The following is a 15490-nucleotide window of genomic DNA, read 5'->3' as shown; positions in this document are numbered from 1 at the left end:
GTGGGTTCTGTTACCCTGAGAATTATTTATTGAGCCTCCCATTAAAGCCTTAGCATGTAAACTTTGCCCTGAGCTCTTTGAAATATAAAACTATATTGGCACTGGCTGGGTCGCTCAGTTGGTTAGAGTGTCATTCCCATATACCAAGCTTGTGCATTTGATCTCTACTCAGGACACATACAAAAAGCAACCAATGAATGCATAAATAAGTGGAACAACAAATCGATGTTTCTCTCTCTCTCAAAAAAAAAAAAAAAGAGGAGCCCCTCTCCACTCCAGAAAAGAGCCAGAAGTGAATAAAATGTTGGAGAAATAAGACAAAAAAGAACAACTAACATTTTATTGATGATCTACTAGTTGCCATACTCCTTACATTCATGCTCTCCAATCTCTACAGCAGAAACTTGGGTTTGGTTGACATGAGGGTCATTGGTGAGCTGGCTTTGTGGCATGATTGGTTTATTTCTGAGGAAGATGGTCTAGATTTAGTATAGGAGGAGATGAAGATTTGGAGAACAAGATGGCAGAATTCTCAAGAATACTCTAAGCCCTGGCTGGCGTAGCTCAGTGGATGGAGCGCGGGCTGGGAACCAAAGTGTCCCAGGTTAGATTCCCAGCCAGGGTACATTCCTGGGTTGCAGGCCATAACCCCCAGCAACTGCACATTGATGTTTCTCTCTCTCTCCCTCTCCCTCTCCCTCCCTCCCTCCCTTCCCTCTCTAAAAATAAATAAATAAAAATCTTAAAAAAAAAATTTTAAAAGCATAATTTGATTCTTATTTAAAAAAAAAAAAAAAGAATACTCTAAGAAGGAAAGTGATGGTTCAGTGGCTTGAGAGGAAAGCAGATGGAGGGATGGAGGGAAAGTTTTTCACTCTGTGGGAAACTTGAACATGAGCATGTGCTAAGGGGAAGGGTCTGGTCCAGTGAAAGAGACAGAGATGTGAAAGAGGAGAGAATAATGAAGGAATCATGCTTCTGACTAACATTAACTGAGCATTTACTAAGCCTTAGTATCTTAGTGCAGTCAGGCTGCTATAACAAAATACCACAGACTGGGTGGTTTATAAATAGAAGAAATTTATTGCTCACATTTCTGGAGGCTGCAAGTCCACAATCAGGGTACCAGCATGACTGAATAAGGGCCCTCGTCCAGGTTACAGACTTATTATATCCTCACATGGCAGAAGGGGAAAGGGATCTCTCTGGACTCTCTGTTATGAGGCAGTAATTCCATTTATGATAGTTCCACCTTTATGATTTAATCACCTCCCAAAGGCCCCAGGTACTAATACCGTCACATTGGGCATTAGGATTTCAACATACGAATTTTGGAGGTACACAAACACTTAGACCATAGCACCTAGTCCTTTAGTTAGGACCAAAAATGGACCACTCTTCTGGCTTCAAGGCTCACAGTCCTGAGGGGCTAATGTACGACAGACAGAATGCAGACCCAGAAAAACAAGCTCAGAGGCACCCTTCTGGGATGCAAGGGGAGGAGGCTGAAACATACAAAGACCTGGAAAGTAAGAGGGGTCTCCAAGGAAGGAAGAGGGCATGCCCCACTTTGGACCACTAGAGACAAGTTCTCAGCCCTATCTCATTGAGCATTGCAGCATTTGGTAGAAGTTTCTAGAATCTGAGAGGAATGTGCTGAAGTCAGAGAGATGAAGAAACACCCTCTCAAGTCTCTGGACTTCCCAGTGTTTTACTTGCTGGCATTTCCTGCTTGCTCTGGGTTGGGCTTAGTTGAGAAATCAAGAACAAAGTTCAAGATCAGAGGACCCATATACCAATCAGGGCCATAAGCAGATTTTGCTGCCCCAGGCCTTTCACTCCTCCTCAGCAGGCTGCTTGGCTCTGTGCAGCTGAAATCTGGAAGAGATGAGGGAGTTAAGGTCTCCAGGGAAGCCCTCAAGAAATGAGGAGACAGAGATGTGTGGGTAAATGTGGGAGCCTCCCCACCGTCTACTGGGACAAATGGACAATTCTGAGGTTTGGTTTTTGTGGTTTTTCAGAGGATTCCCTGGGTGGATTCACCCCAGTTGCCCATAGTATTAACCAGTTAATGTATTGGCATTTTCTCCTTTTCAAGCTCATTTCCCCACTCCCTTCCTTCTGACTTCTTGGAATTACCCTCCACATAAATGACCTACCAGCGTCTTTGTCTCAGGGTGTAACTTTAGAGGACCCGCAACTAAGATGCTTACCATCCAGGTATTTTTTCTTTAAAAAATTTTATGTGTTTCCTTTATAAAACTAGTACATGTTCACCTCTGCAACTTTTAAAAATATAAAAAGAAGTAAATATTCCCATTACTGAAAGACAACCACTATTATTTTTTAGCATTTCTTACTTTTGTGTTTATGGTTTAACTGTGTTATTATAATCTAAACCACTAAAATAATGATTCTATTTATTAGTTTGTGATTTAATTATAGAAATTCAGTTTATTCTTAATGATGCATGTCAATATGGGAAAAATAGATTTTAAAAACATTTCTGTAATAATGGGACCAAGGGTGTTTGGAAAGTGACTCACAGGACATAAACTAGAAAAGGTTGTATGCTGTTACTTTAGAGATGGCATTTTCCCATGAAGTTTGTATCATTTTAACAGACAGAAATGAAGGGAGGGAACATTGCCAGAACAATAATTAGCAAAGGCACATTAGCGAGAAGAACCAAGGATCCTTAGCCAGTGGGTCACTTGATCTGGAGAGGAGGTAATGTTGGATGTTGATTGCTTGGTCCAGAAGTTTGAAATTGGCAGAGATGGAAAAGATTTCTAAGCAGGGGGAAAAAATAAAGTACATTGGGAAGGTTAATTAGGTAAGATATACAAAATTGATGGGGTAATGAAGTCAGAAGGCTGCAGGAAGCCAAAGCCTATGTACTAAGAGTCTTAATCAGGGAGGTACCTCAGTATTGGAATAAAACATATTCCCTTCTACCTGGTGAAAACTCGGTTGTGTGGGAAGATGACCATCGGGTATCCTTGAAGTCAAAGGGCGGAAGCACTCCTGCTCTGAGTCCATCAGGTAGCGTAGCAAATTCCTGCTAAAACTCTAACTGTTAAGTAACAAAAATGCAACCATGTAAATTTTAAAGATCTGGCTTCATTGAAGAACTTATGAATCAGGTAGCATCCCACCTAGCAAGTAGAAAGGAGCTCCACTGAGCTGCTGAAAAGGAAAAGTTTCTTAGGGGTAGAGAGGGAGCAGGACAAAAAGAAATTATTAGCAGAGAATGCATTATTTCAGGCAAGGTTGTCCTCCTAAGGGGTCTATCAACGGATTGCCTCCTAGTGCTGACTAGGAAGTTCCAAGTTGGCTGGTTAAAAGCCACACTTCTGGGGAAAGTCGAAACTGTAATTAGGTTATATATTGTCTTGATTTGCTGCTGTGGGGCCTAGCATGCGTGACTCCACTTTGAGCCTGTTGTCTCTTTTAACAAATCTGTTATCTCTCAGAGCATACCTGAGGAGCCAACTTCATGAGCATTGTGACACTAACTAAAGAAATTGAGATGGTATAAGTTGCTATGGAAAGGAGGAAGTCACTGGGGCAGGGCATGTCTGATGGGGGGAATGCAGGTCTTTAGAGCCCCTTGGCTTTCCTCGAGCCAGAGCAAATTAGTCCTTAGAACCATTTTATGTGTTGCCTTTTCCCTGATTTCTTCCACATCAAAACAAAATTCTTAGTAACATTTTGCCTCCTATATCCCTTAATGCCAGGAAGAGAGAGTTCTGGAGGGCAGGCAGGAGCATACCCATCCTTGAAAAGCAGTCTTTTCATGGTAAATTAATATATTGATTTTCTAATATCTTTTAAAAATTTTATGTATTTATTTAATTATATATATACTTATATATTTTTTCTTTTTTAAGAGGAAGGGAGGGAGAAAAAGAGGGAGAGAACCATCGATTGGTTGCCTCTTGCAGGCCCCCAATGGGGGACCTGGCTGGCAACTCAGGCATGTGCTCTGGCTGGAAATTGAACCAGTGACCTTTCAGTTCACACACCAGTTTTCAATCTATTGAGCCACACCAGCCAGGGCTTTTTTATTTTTTATTTTATTTTATTTTTCCCATTACCACTTAGTTCCCTTATACTCCTTCCCTTAATTTTTATTTACTAATTTTAGAGAGGAATGGGAGACAGAAACATTGATTTGTTGTTCCACTTATTTATGCATTCAATGGTTAATATTTAAAAAGATTTTATTTATTTATTTTTAGAGAGAGGAGAAGGGAAGGAGAAAGAGAGGGAGAGAAGCATCAATGTGTGGTTGCCTCTCAAACACTCGCCACTAGGGACCTGGCCTGCAACCCAGGCATGTACTCTAACTGGGAATTGAACCAGCAACCATTTGGTTGGTAGCCCATGCTCAATCTACTGAGCTACACCAGCTAGGGCTGATTTTTTTTTTAAAGATTTCCTTAATTTATTTTTAGAGAGAAGGGAAGGGAGAGAGAAAGAGAGGGAGAGAAACATCAATGTGTGGTTGCCTCTCACATACCTCCTACTGGGGACCTGGCTCGCAACCCGGCATGTGCCCTGACTGGGAATCGAACCAGCTACCCTTTGGTTTGCAGGAGGTACTCCATCCACTGAGCCACACCAGCCAGGGCTGGTTGTTTGTGTGTTGTTTTTTTTTTTAAAATCTTATTCATTTACTTTTTTAGAAAGAGGGAAAGGGAGAAGGAGAGTGAAAGAAACATCCATTTGTGAGAGATACATTAATCAGTTGTCTCTTGCAGACCCCCAACTGGGAAACCTGGCCCACAACTCCAGTGAGCACCCTGACAGGGAACTGAACAAGTAACCCACTGGTTCTCACTGCCAGCACTCAAATCCCTCAGCCACACCAGCCAGGGCCATTGATTTGTTATTGATGACTGGGGATTGAACCTACAACCTTGGTGTGTCAATCAGGATGATGCTCTAACCAACTGAGCTATCTGTCCAGGGATAATTCTATATAAGTCCTTTTTGAGTATATAAATGCTAGTAAGCCCCCCTGAGTTAAGAATTCCCAACAAAAGTTGAGTTGAGGGTTAGGCCTTTGGTTGCAGTGAATAAGCCAGGCCTTACACAGGCATCCAGACTGCATCTGTGGCTGCTTAGGAAACTCTAAGAGTAGACCATATTTGAGGTAGTAGTGACTTAGATAATGGTAGAAGTAATGAGGTGGTGAGAATTAGTCAGATTCAGGATACAATTTGAAGACAGAGCTGAAAGGATGAATTAAATGAGGAATATGAGATAAAGAAGAATAAAGGAAGACCCCTGGGATGCTGACTCGAGCAACTAGGCAAATGTTGGTGTCCTTTACTAAATGGGGAATACTGAGAAAGCAGTATATGAGTGGTAAGGAAGAAGGAGTGCTTTTTGACAAGTTGAACTGGAAATCCCTCCCAGACATAAAAGAGGGGAGCCGAGCTGACTGTTGGGTATATGAGTCTGGAGTCCAGTGGTGAGATCAGGGCTGTATAAATGTTTAAGGTCCTGAAACTGGATGAACTTACCCAGGGAGTAAGTGAGACAGAGAAATGAGGACCAAGTTCTATTCTGCCCTGCAACATTTAGAAGTCAGGAAAAGGCCCTGGCTGGTGTGGCTCGGTGGATTGAGTGCTGGCCTGTGAACCAAAGGGTCAATGGTTCGATTCCCAGTCAGGGCACATACCTGGGTGCGGGCCAGGTCCCCAGTAGGGGGCACGTGAGAAGAAACCACACAGTGATGTTACCCTCCCTTTCTTTTTCCTTCCCTTCCCCTCTGTCTAAAAAATTAAATCTTTAAAATACATTAAAATTTTGGGGGGGCTAATTTTAAAGAGAGTACATACTTGTTTTTCTCTTTTTTTGGTTAAAAAAATTTATTAAAATTTAAAGTTTTTTGATCTTCTAGCCTGTGAGCATGCCAGCTGCCTTTCAACTTGGTCTGTGAGCTATGCTGTCATAAATGCCTGGAAATCTTCAGGATAAGAGGTCTGCCTTTGCTTAAACCTCTTTGCTGCAGGCCTTGTAGCCAACCCAACTGTTCACACCTATATTTTAAATGTCTCCAAAATCTGCACCCCAAGCATGCCATCCACAGATAAAAATGTGTATCCCACAGCAAAAAATATATAAATAAGTAAGTAAGTAAGTAAATAAATAAATAAATAAAGCCAATCCAGACATGTCGAAGACTCAAGTCCACCATTCCAACTTTTTAGTGCCTGTCTGCCCAATGGCGAGAGTGTGATGCCTGCACTTTAGGACCCCAGCAGCTGTTCTCCTTTGACACAGAACTAGAAAACAGACACAAAGAATACCCGATGAAACTTACTGTGCAGCCACATTAAACATTAATATCATATATAAGCCACAGAATAGAATTTTTTCAGAAATCCCTTCTGTCCACTGCTCTTAAACCATCTCAGGCTTAAAGAGTGTACACTTCACTAAGATCAACAAAGGCTGTTGAACCACTGAATGAGGATATACACAGAAGTATACTACTCAAAGTCTGGTAGTAGTTATGGAGTGCCTAGATTGTCAGGCTGGGAAACTGGGAATCTCACAGCCCTGAACCTCCAGTAGGCAGGCAGCTTGACTACACTGGTTGTGAATCAACCAGGATAGTTGTTTAGATACAATTGTGTTTAAATCCTTGCCTTGGCCTTTGATAGCTGTGTGACCTTGGGCAAATTTCCTCATCTGTGAAATAGATATTTTATTTTTTAAATAAAATTTAAAAAATTTATTTTTATTAAAAAAATTATTTTTATTTTAAAAATTTTATTTTTATTTAAAATAAAATTTAAAAATTCATTTCTAGAGAGAAGGGAAGGGAGGGAGAAAGAGGGAAAGAAACATTGACCAGTTGCTTTTCACATGGCCCCAAACAGGGACCTGGCCGGCAACCTAGGCATGTGCCCCAACTGGGAATTGAACCAGCAACCCTTTGGTTTGCAAGCTGGCACTCAACCCACTTAGCCACACTGGCCACGGTGATATTGCCCAGCCAATTTGAAATTGCCACATTCATTACCACTCACAACTCTTCTAAAGCAACCTCTCCCAACTTCCCTCTTTCCCTCCATAAAAAGCAAACCCCTCTCTTTTGTTCTTGGGACTTGTCTATGGTTCCAGAGAAAATTCCTCTGCTATTTCAGAATAAACACATTTTGCTGGAAAATAATTGGCTCTTTGTCTTTTTTAAGGTCAACAGATTGAATGAAACAATGGATGTAAAGTGCCTGGCAGTACATAGTAGGAACTTTGTGAATGGTGGTGATTATTATTTGTATTCAGAATAAACTGCTGGGGGAGGAGAACTGTCCTCTCCATACCCAGTTAAGCTGCTGAAAGTCTTCTCTGGGTCCTAGAAGAGGGATGTCAAACTCATTTTCACTGGGGCCACATTAGCCTTGCCTTTGCCTCTGAAGGGCTGAAATAATTTTAGGACTGTATAAATGTAACTACTCCTTAACTGTTAAGGAGTTGAAATTACATCCAGCCCTTTGAAGGCAACCAGGAGGCTGACGTGTAGCCCCAGGTGAAAATGAGTTTGACACCTCTTCTAGAGAGCTAGCTGGGTCCCAGAATGGAGGAGGATTCTGTGGAAAGGCTGCACCCTCTCTCTCGGTCTCCCTTTCATTCTCACACGTGTGGATGTGATAGGGGACTCAAGAGTTGGAAAATTTTAATTTAAGGTAAATAGTTTATAAGCCTAGTATGTAATGCATATGTTAAGGCTATTGTTTCAGAAACTGCAGATAAGGCCCATCCTGGCTCTCCTGAGAGACAGCTGACTTCCTGGGGCACTGCTAAAGATTACCGCCTGGGGAACAAGTGGAGGCATCCTGGTCTTTGTGTTCCAGAGAGAAGCAGATAACTGCCAGCCCCTGGGAACAGCTAACTGCTCTGGGTGAGAATACTGCAGGGTTGTTTTTTTTTTTATCTAACTTTCTTTAAATTTCAAAACCCCTCACCACACCTTATTCTCTGTTATAAAAAGGCTGGCTTGGAAGAAAATGTAAGACAGCCTGTTAGGGTATGAACCTGCTGTCTTGTCAGATCGCTGTCAATCCAAATAAAGCGCCCATAAAGACTCAATCCCTCTCTGCTTACTGGGTTGGGTATGTGACCAGCAGCACGAATGCCGATCTTTTTCGGTTTCATGTGCACACATGTAGCATTGTAGGTGTTGGTATAGAAGCTGTAATTATATCAGGGCAGGAATCACAGTCACACAGATCAATGCTGCATTAAAAACGGTGAAAGGAGGCTGCAGCCAAGTGGAACCCTTGGTCTGGCGCTAGAAAAGAGAGGGGAAGAGGTTGGAGTGATTTTGGCAGCGCTGGCAAGGCAAGGCAGAACCACAGCAGGAAGCGGACAGATTAAGTCACATGACAGTGCTGATTTCTCCTGTGAAATTCACTTCCCAGTTTTACATCCTTCCATTGCACATCACCCACAGAGGCCACTCTGTGCTGAAAGTGGGTAGAAGTGATTGATTTATTCATTCAATTGACGACCCTTTAAAGCTACCTACCATATGCCCGGAATTTTCTGGATGGATAACCAGTTGTTGGTCAAGGAGTTAGAGGTAGCTGGAAGGGGTGGTCTGAGCAGAGGAACTAACATGTCCGGAGCTGTGGCGGAATGAAGTAGGCAGGATGTGGCATTCCAGGGACCATATGTGGTTTGATAAGAAGAGAACATGGGGTTCCTGGGAGAAAAGTGGGGGGGAAACTGGAGAAGGAGGATGAGGCCAGTTCATAAAGTGCCTAAGATGCCACATTAAATGTCTACATAATTAACCATTTGGGGTGAGGAGATTTGGACTCCTACCTTATACTACAATTTGGACTCCTACCTTATACTACACACAAAATAAATTCAGAAGGTTTGAAGATCTGAATATGAAATGAGCAAATAAAGAAAAAATGAGAGACTATTTTTATAATCTTGGGGTGGAGAAGGCCTTTCTTTTAAAACCAAAATTACAAATTATAAAGGGAAATATTGATAGTTTTCACTATCTAAAAGTGAAAGTTTTCCAGCAAAAGTCAGCATAAAAAAGATTAAAAGACAAATGCCAAAGTAGAAGACTGCAGCATTTAATGGTCAAAGGGTTCAAATCTTACTTCGTAAAGAACTGCTATAAAATCAATAAGAAAAAGACACGTATTTTGATAAAAAATAGGCAATGTTCTTAACAGGTAGTTCTCAAGAGAAGAAAGAAAAATAGTTATGAGATGTGACCGGACAAAGCCAGTGCCATTTGTTATCTTGGTACATTTGCCAAGCAGGCCTATGACTTTGTTAAAGGTGACTGTGGTCTTACTTTTCTGAGCTTCTCCCCAGGACTGGAAATTCCTGGGAAGCAAGAAGAATGCAACATGACTAACCCTCCCTACAGCCACAGGCAGAAGATAACATTGGAATAAACTGCAGCCTGTGTTACAACAGCCCAGGGCCACAAAACAGCAACAGCCCTCCACCTTTTTAAATCCAATGAAAGCTCAAAGCCCCCACCTAGCCCTTTCCCTCTCTTGGGAAAGTAAAATAAAAACTTTACCCTCTTCATTTTTTTTTCTTTGTGAATTCTTTCACAGCCAGGTCACCCGACCACCTTAACAAAAAGGTTGTTCAAACACATTACTAATGAGAGAAATACAAATCACTTTCCCCATCAGACTGATAAAATTAAAAATGTCAATCTCCACTGTTGGAGGCAGTATGAAAAAAAGGGATCTACTTATATACTGTTGGAAGTACAGATAGTATATCATCTTTATAGGATAATTTGGTAATATGTATTAAAATTTTAAGTGTGTACCCTTCTGATTCAGCAATTCCAAGGAATTTAGCCAAAGGAAATAACAAAAATGTGGCAAGGGTAATCACTATGTTGTTTATAGGATAAAAATTACCCAAATGTTGGTAAGAAGGGAATTGGCAGAAGAAATCATTGTGCATTTGTACAGTAAAAGCCTGTACAGTCCTGAGGACACAGTAGATCTGTAACGCTGCAGTGGGAAAATGTCTGCTAGGGTGGTCGGTGACGTGGGCTTCACAAATTTAAAACTTTCACAACCTTCGCAAACCTTTCTGCAACTTTCACAGACTTTCTTTTTTAAAAAAGAAAAATTATTTTGAGCCCTGGCTGGCGTAGCTCAGTGGATTGAACGTGGGCTGGGAACCAAAGTGTCCCAGGTTCGATTCCCAGCCAGGGCACATACCTGGGTTGCAGGCCATAACCCCCAGCAACCGCACATTGATGTTTCTCTCTCTCTCTCTCTCTATCTCCCTCCCTTCCCTCTCTAAAAATAAATAAATAAAATTAAAAAAAATTATTTTGTTATTCAAGTAACAAACTTTCTTATCGCTGTAGAAATAACCATCTTTAAAATAAATCACTTTGAATCCTGGTCCTTCAAAATTGCATCTCCATGCCTCATGCCTTCTATTATTAAAACCATACAACTCCTTACCATCTTAATTTGAACTTAACTTTTAGAAGCCTTAATTTCCATAATGACCAAAAAGTAAGCAACCAGCATTCCCTAGATTTGAAACTGGAAAAGACTGACTTTCATGCTGTCACATACCTAACCACATCTTCAGAAGTGCCCCAGGAGGTCAGCTGTCTCTCAGGAGAGCCAGGATGGGCCCTACCTGTAGTTTCTGAAACAACAGCTTTAACATATACAGTACTCAGTAGACTTATTAACTATTTACCTTAGACTAAAATTTTCCAACTCTTGAGTCCCCTATCAGATTGACTTGTGAACACATTTTATGACCATGAGAAGCAGGTCCCCATCTTGGCAAACACACCCTCACCTTCAGGAAACACACCTCCAACGGAGCACAAGACATTTGTCTACAGCTCCAAATCCACTCCGCAGCCTCTTTGTAATAAAAGCCAAGAGAAGGTCTAGCAATCTACATTTCAGTATTTCATGTTATTTCAAAAAACCTAGACATTCAATAACTTTAATCAGAATTTACTAATTTAGAAAGGAATGGCTGAAATAGGTTAAATTGATTTGCTCAGTTATAGCTAAGTTCCCCCCCCCGCCTTTTGATATGAATTATCTCTCCAAAATTTTTATTTTAAAAGATGGTCTACACAAGAGTTCTTGAAGAAGACCAGGTATTTGCATTTCAAAAATGTAGGGAAAGAAAAGTAAGCTTCTCCTAGAAGGACTTTGGTTTCATCAGGGGAAAGGGTGGAAAAGTTTAAAATGCCCCTTTTTTTCTTTTTGTTGAGAGGCAGTCCCAATTTTTCCCAGGATTCAGCAGTTCCAAGGTTTCCAGGAGGAGAATATAGAGTGTTTTACAGTCTGGGAGGGGGGTGAGATTTTTTTCCCCCTCTTTGTACGCTTGTTTTTACTTAATGCAGGCACAGTGAAGCTAAGCCTAAATCCCAAACAGGAGCTGAATGTATGACTCGGGTTAAGCAGGTAAGAAATAGATGGAGACAATTAGAGTCCTCTCTCCAAACCTCACAGAGACAGGGTTAGGGGGTTAGCCCCAGTCAAGTTTCTGCTGCCCGCTCTTCCCCTAGTCACAGGTCTCAGGAGATCAGAGGAGAGGGAGAAATAGAAAATGTCCCACCATGGGCCACCAAAATGTTAGGGTGGTTGGTGATGCAGGCTGTGAAAGAATTCACAAAGAGGAGAAAGTGTAGAGAATAAAGTTTCAATCTCTTTCCAAGAAAGGAGACATGGTGTGGAGAGATATACCAGCATTGAGGGTTCGGGGCTTTGGGCTTTTATTGGATTATAGGTGGATTAAAAGAAGGGGGTGGCTGTTGTGGGGCCCCTAGGCTGTTGGGGCTTTATTACACGGGGCTGCAGTTGGTTCCAGTGCTATCTTCTGCCTGTGTCTGTAGGGAGAGGTTAATCACATTCTGTTCTTGCTTTCGAGTACCTAATATCCAGTCCTGGGGACATAAGCTTAGAAGAGTAAAATGGAAGTCATGTTTAACAAGGTCATAGACCTGCTCAGCAAATGGTGCCATAATAGCAATTAGCAATGACTTTATCCTTTCAATGTCCATAATATGTTGCTAAGTGGGAAACAAACAAACAAACAAAAAAGGTTACAAAAGGCAAGTTTGGCATTAGCTGTGTTCAGCTCATTCAGCCTCAAAGATCAAAGTACCAAGGCTGCAGAAGGCCAGGGTGCCAGTCCCTGTCCCTGGATCATGATTGTGCAACCTGGGGGAGGAGGCCAGCCATGAGCCTGGCACAGGGGTGGGGATTTGTTCTCCTGCTTCTTTAGCCGTTATGAAGCCCAAAAGCCAGATCCCTGCAATGGAGTCTGGATTTCCTTCTCTAGGTAGAATGTGGGTGAGGGTCGAAGACTTGTGTAGGTGCTCGTGCCCTTTCCCCTTCATTAGGGTAAGAAGGTGACTTTTCTGAACTCTGCTAGTGCTGGTCTTTGGGACTTCCTTTTACTAGGAAATCTAGTAGATAAGATGTTGCCATAAGGGTGCCCTTTCAGTTGGGGCACATATGGGAGATAACTGATCAATGTTTTGCATGTTAATCTTTCTCTCCCTCTCTTTCTCCCTTCCTTCCCCTCTCTCTAAAAATAAATAAATAAAATCTTAAAAAAAAATTCTCCAGTGAAAACCCCCATGCTGGCTCTTCCCTACCTAAGATACTAGGGACCAAATTATTATTATTATTATTATTATTATTATTATTATTATTATTATATTGTATTTATGTGCGAGAGATACATTGATTGCTTGCATCTTGCATGCCCCTGACTGAGGGACCTTGGCCACAACCCAGGCATGTGCCGTGACTGGGAATCAAACATGCAACCCTTTGGTTTGCAGGCTTGGGCTCAATCCACTGAACCACACCAGCCAGGGTGAGGCCCAATTCTTAAACACTTAAAAAAAAAAAAATGCCTGCAGTTTTTTGTTGTTTTCTAGAAAGGGGGAGAACAGAAGTCACAGTGTGATTCCCAGGCCCAGATAGTGCTATATACAAGTAAAGTTCCCTCCAGTTAGCAATTCTGGACCACCATCCAGACCAGAGTGGCTGTGGTTGGCTCAGTTTTAGTGGAGCTGAGCCACAGTGGTCTGTACCCTCAGGGAACTCAGAAAGTAATACTAAGGGAGGGCTGTTTTTAGTTTTATATTTAGTCTTCTTGCTAGCCTATAGTGGAAATCAGCAGGAACCTCAGTTCTTGGAAGTGGGGAAATTGAGGCTGATTAATTCAGCAAAGATGTTCAGTACTTTCTCTTCTCTTGATACAAATGAGAGATTTACATATTTAAGACCACACTGATACCAGTGAATAGGGCGAGGGCAGGATCCCATCAGTCTTGTGGCTCCAAGTGGTTCCCCTTTGCATTCTCATGACACTCAAAATACAATCAGTGGATTGAGTGCTGACCTGTGAACAAAAAAAGGGTCGCTGGTTTGATTCCAAGACAGGACACATGCCTGGGTTGCTGTCCGGGTCCCCAGTTGGGGACATGAGAGAGGCAACCACACATTGGTGTTTCCCTCTCTTTCTCCCTCCCTCCCTGTATCTCTAAAAATAAATGAATAAACTTTAAAAAAATATAACAGCTATACTTGAAGGATTAAAAAATATTTTAAAAATAAGAAAAATACAGTCACATGAGGTGTTGCCAGCCCCTCGAAACCATTCATGCATTTATTCCATATCCATTGAATACCAACTGCTTGCAGGCCAACAGCTGGCCACTGGAGGAGATGTGGCCCTGCCCTCCAGGAATGATTAGTCCAATGCAGTTGTTCTCAATCTGTTTTCTCTTCAGTGCTTTGAGGCTCTTCCTACCACCATAACATTTTATCTCTTAAAATCAGGGTCCTTCTAGAAGACATAAAAAGGAATAATCAATAATTATAGAATGATGTGATAAGTGCTATCATTGATAGAAATAAACACAGAGTATAGTGGAAATGTTACAGTGGAAATGGCCAGAGGGGAAATAAAGGCGGGGTACTCACCATTACAATCTAATGGAGAACTTAATAGAGGAAGCTAAAAGCAAAACTCACACATTGACCCAGGAACCCGGAGTCTGGCCTGATAAGGCTGCCAAGCGTCCTGAACAACCAGTGAAACTATGATAATGTACGAGAGAGCGGACCCTTTGAAAGCCTGTGTGCATCATTTCCACTAGCTGGGAAAAGGAAAACCTTGAGACTGTATATTCATTCCAAGGCCTGGAAAGGAGATGGGGAGGGAGTCTACAGTGCCCAAAGATAAAAATCCATGAAACAACTTTGGCTAATTGCCTGCTTCCTATCATGTAAGCAAAATGAACAAATAGACTCTAGAGCAAGATAAGGATTCGGGCTGACAGACTTGCACTCATACCTATGTTTGGGTAGTCATGTCTCCCCGGAAGAAGCTGGCACCACTTCTACCTGTCAATCAAAATGTAACTTCTTCACCCCCACCCCACCAACTATGTAAGTCCTCAGAACAAAAGATTCTCTTCTCCTGGCCTCTCTACTGTTTTGGCTACTGGCCTCTGGTCACCCTACTTTTGCCACCCCTGCTTTAGCTACCCTTGCTTTGCTTTCCTTTTAGAACTCAGCATTAATAAACTTTGCTTGCACACTAGCAGGCTCACTGGCCCATAATTTTTTACTGCGTCAGTGAGAACTGAGTTTTTGGGAGTTTCTCCTGTAACAGAAATACAGAGGAAGGAGTACTGAAGATCATATTGGGGATTGGGGGGGTTGTCAGTGAGACAGAATATTAAGAAGCTAGGAAAATTCCTTTGCAAGTGGAACAGGGAAACTGAGACAGAGAACTGAATTTAACAGGGAGCAATTACAGCCAGGTGCAGGTTGTCACCAGGGCAGAAGGCCCCATGTGCCTAGCAGGGGCAAAACTGGGGAAACAATGACCTTGCCCCCAGGGTAACCTCTTCTCTCCTGGCCTTTCCTCCCTGGAAATGGCATCTGGGAAGTAACATCTAGGCCTCAGTTGTATTTCAGCTACAGACCCAGAAAAGTAGCAAAACCAGATGGGCAATGCAAGAACTGTAGGAGGGTGCAGCCAAAGGGTCCCCAAATAGAGATTTGGAATGGGGTTCAGAACTCAAGGTGTCCAGGAAATATTAGAAAAATATATAGAATGTCCTCACCCTCCACCCCAGGGGAAGGGACAAATGGAGCAGGGCCGTTGAGAGCTGTTTCCCATAGCAACAGCCTTGCAGCTACCCTCTGGCGTGGTCTTTTAACATATCTATGGCCTTTGGCTGGTTGCATGGATATGTTAAATAGCTCTGGCCAAGCTCTAAGCCAGGGAAATGGAAGTAACTTTCCCTAGTTACGGAGCCTGGGAGGCAACTCCCCCTGGTTACTGCGCCTGTACCTGTGTGAGAACTTGGAAATGATTGGTTCCATGACATGGGGCCACACCTGCCCAGACCCACAATGGCGGTCCAGTAAAGCTGGAAGGCTTTGAGAGTTCTGGC

At 42.2% G+C, this 15490-nt stretch overlaps 1 protein-coding gene, 1 long non-coding RNA gene and 1 other non-coding gene across 3 annotated transcripts in view; 2 read left to right on the top strand and 1 right to left on the bottom strand.

Annotated features, from left to right (window-relative positions):
• The first annotated feature begins 4261 nt into the window (after positions 1-4261).
• On the top strand, positions 4262-12884 carry LOC118500597. Its single transcript, XR_004903170.1, has 3 exons — positions 4262-4290; positions 10933-10937; positions 12749-12884. It is a non-coding gene; the product is annotated as an uncharacterized LOC118500597 (long non-coding RNA).
• Positions 6372-6434, bottom strand: LOC114498346. Its single transcript, XR_003684770.1, has one exon. It is a non-coding gene; the product is annotated as a small nucleolar RNA SNORD75 (small nucleolar RNA).
• A 267-nt stretch (positions 12885-13151) lies between the features above and the next one.
• PRDX1 (peroxiredoxin 1) overlaps positions 13152-15490 on the top strand; it is a 24281-nt gene continuing 21942 nt past the window's right edge. The window contains exon 1 of the mRNA XM_036025993.1: positions 13152-13155. The gene's annotated coding sequence lies outside the window, so the exon portion shown is untranslated. The remainder of the gene's footprint in view (positions 13156-15490) is intronic.

Source organism: Phyllostomus discolor, chromosome 5, assembly GCF_004126475.2.
Source record: "Phyllostomus discolor isolate MPI-MPIP mPhyDis1 chromosome 5, mPhyDis1.pri.v3, whole genome shotgun sequence".
NCBI lineage: Eukaryota > Metazoa > Chordata > Mammalia > Chiroptera > Phyllostomidae > Phyllostomus > Phyllostomus discolor.
Note: the sequence above shows the minus strand (reverse complement) of the source record. Positions and strands in the feature narration are given on the sequence as shown.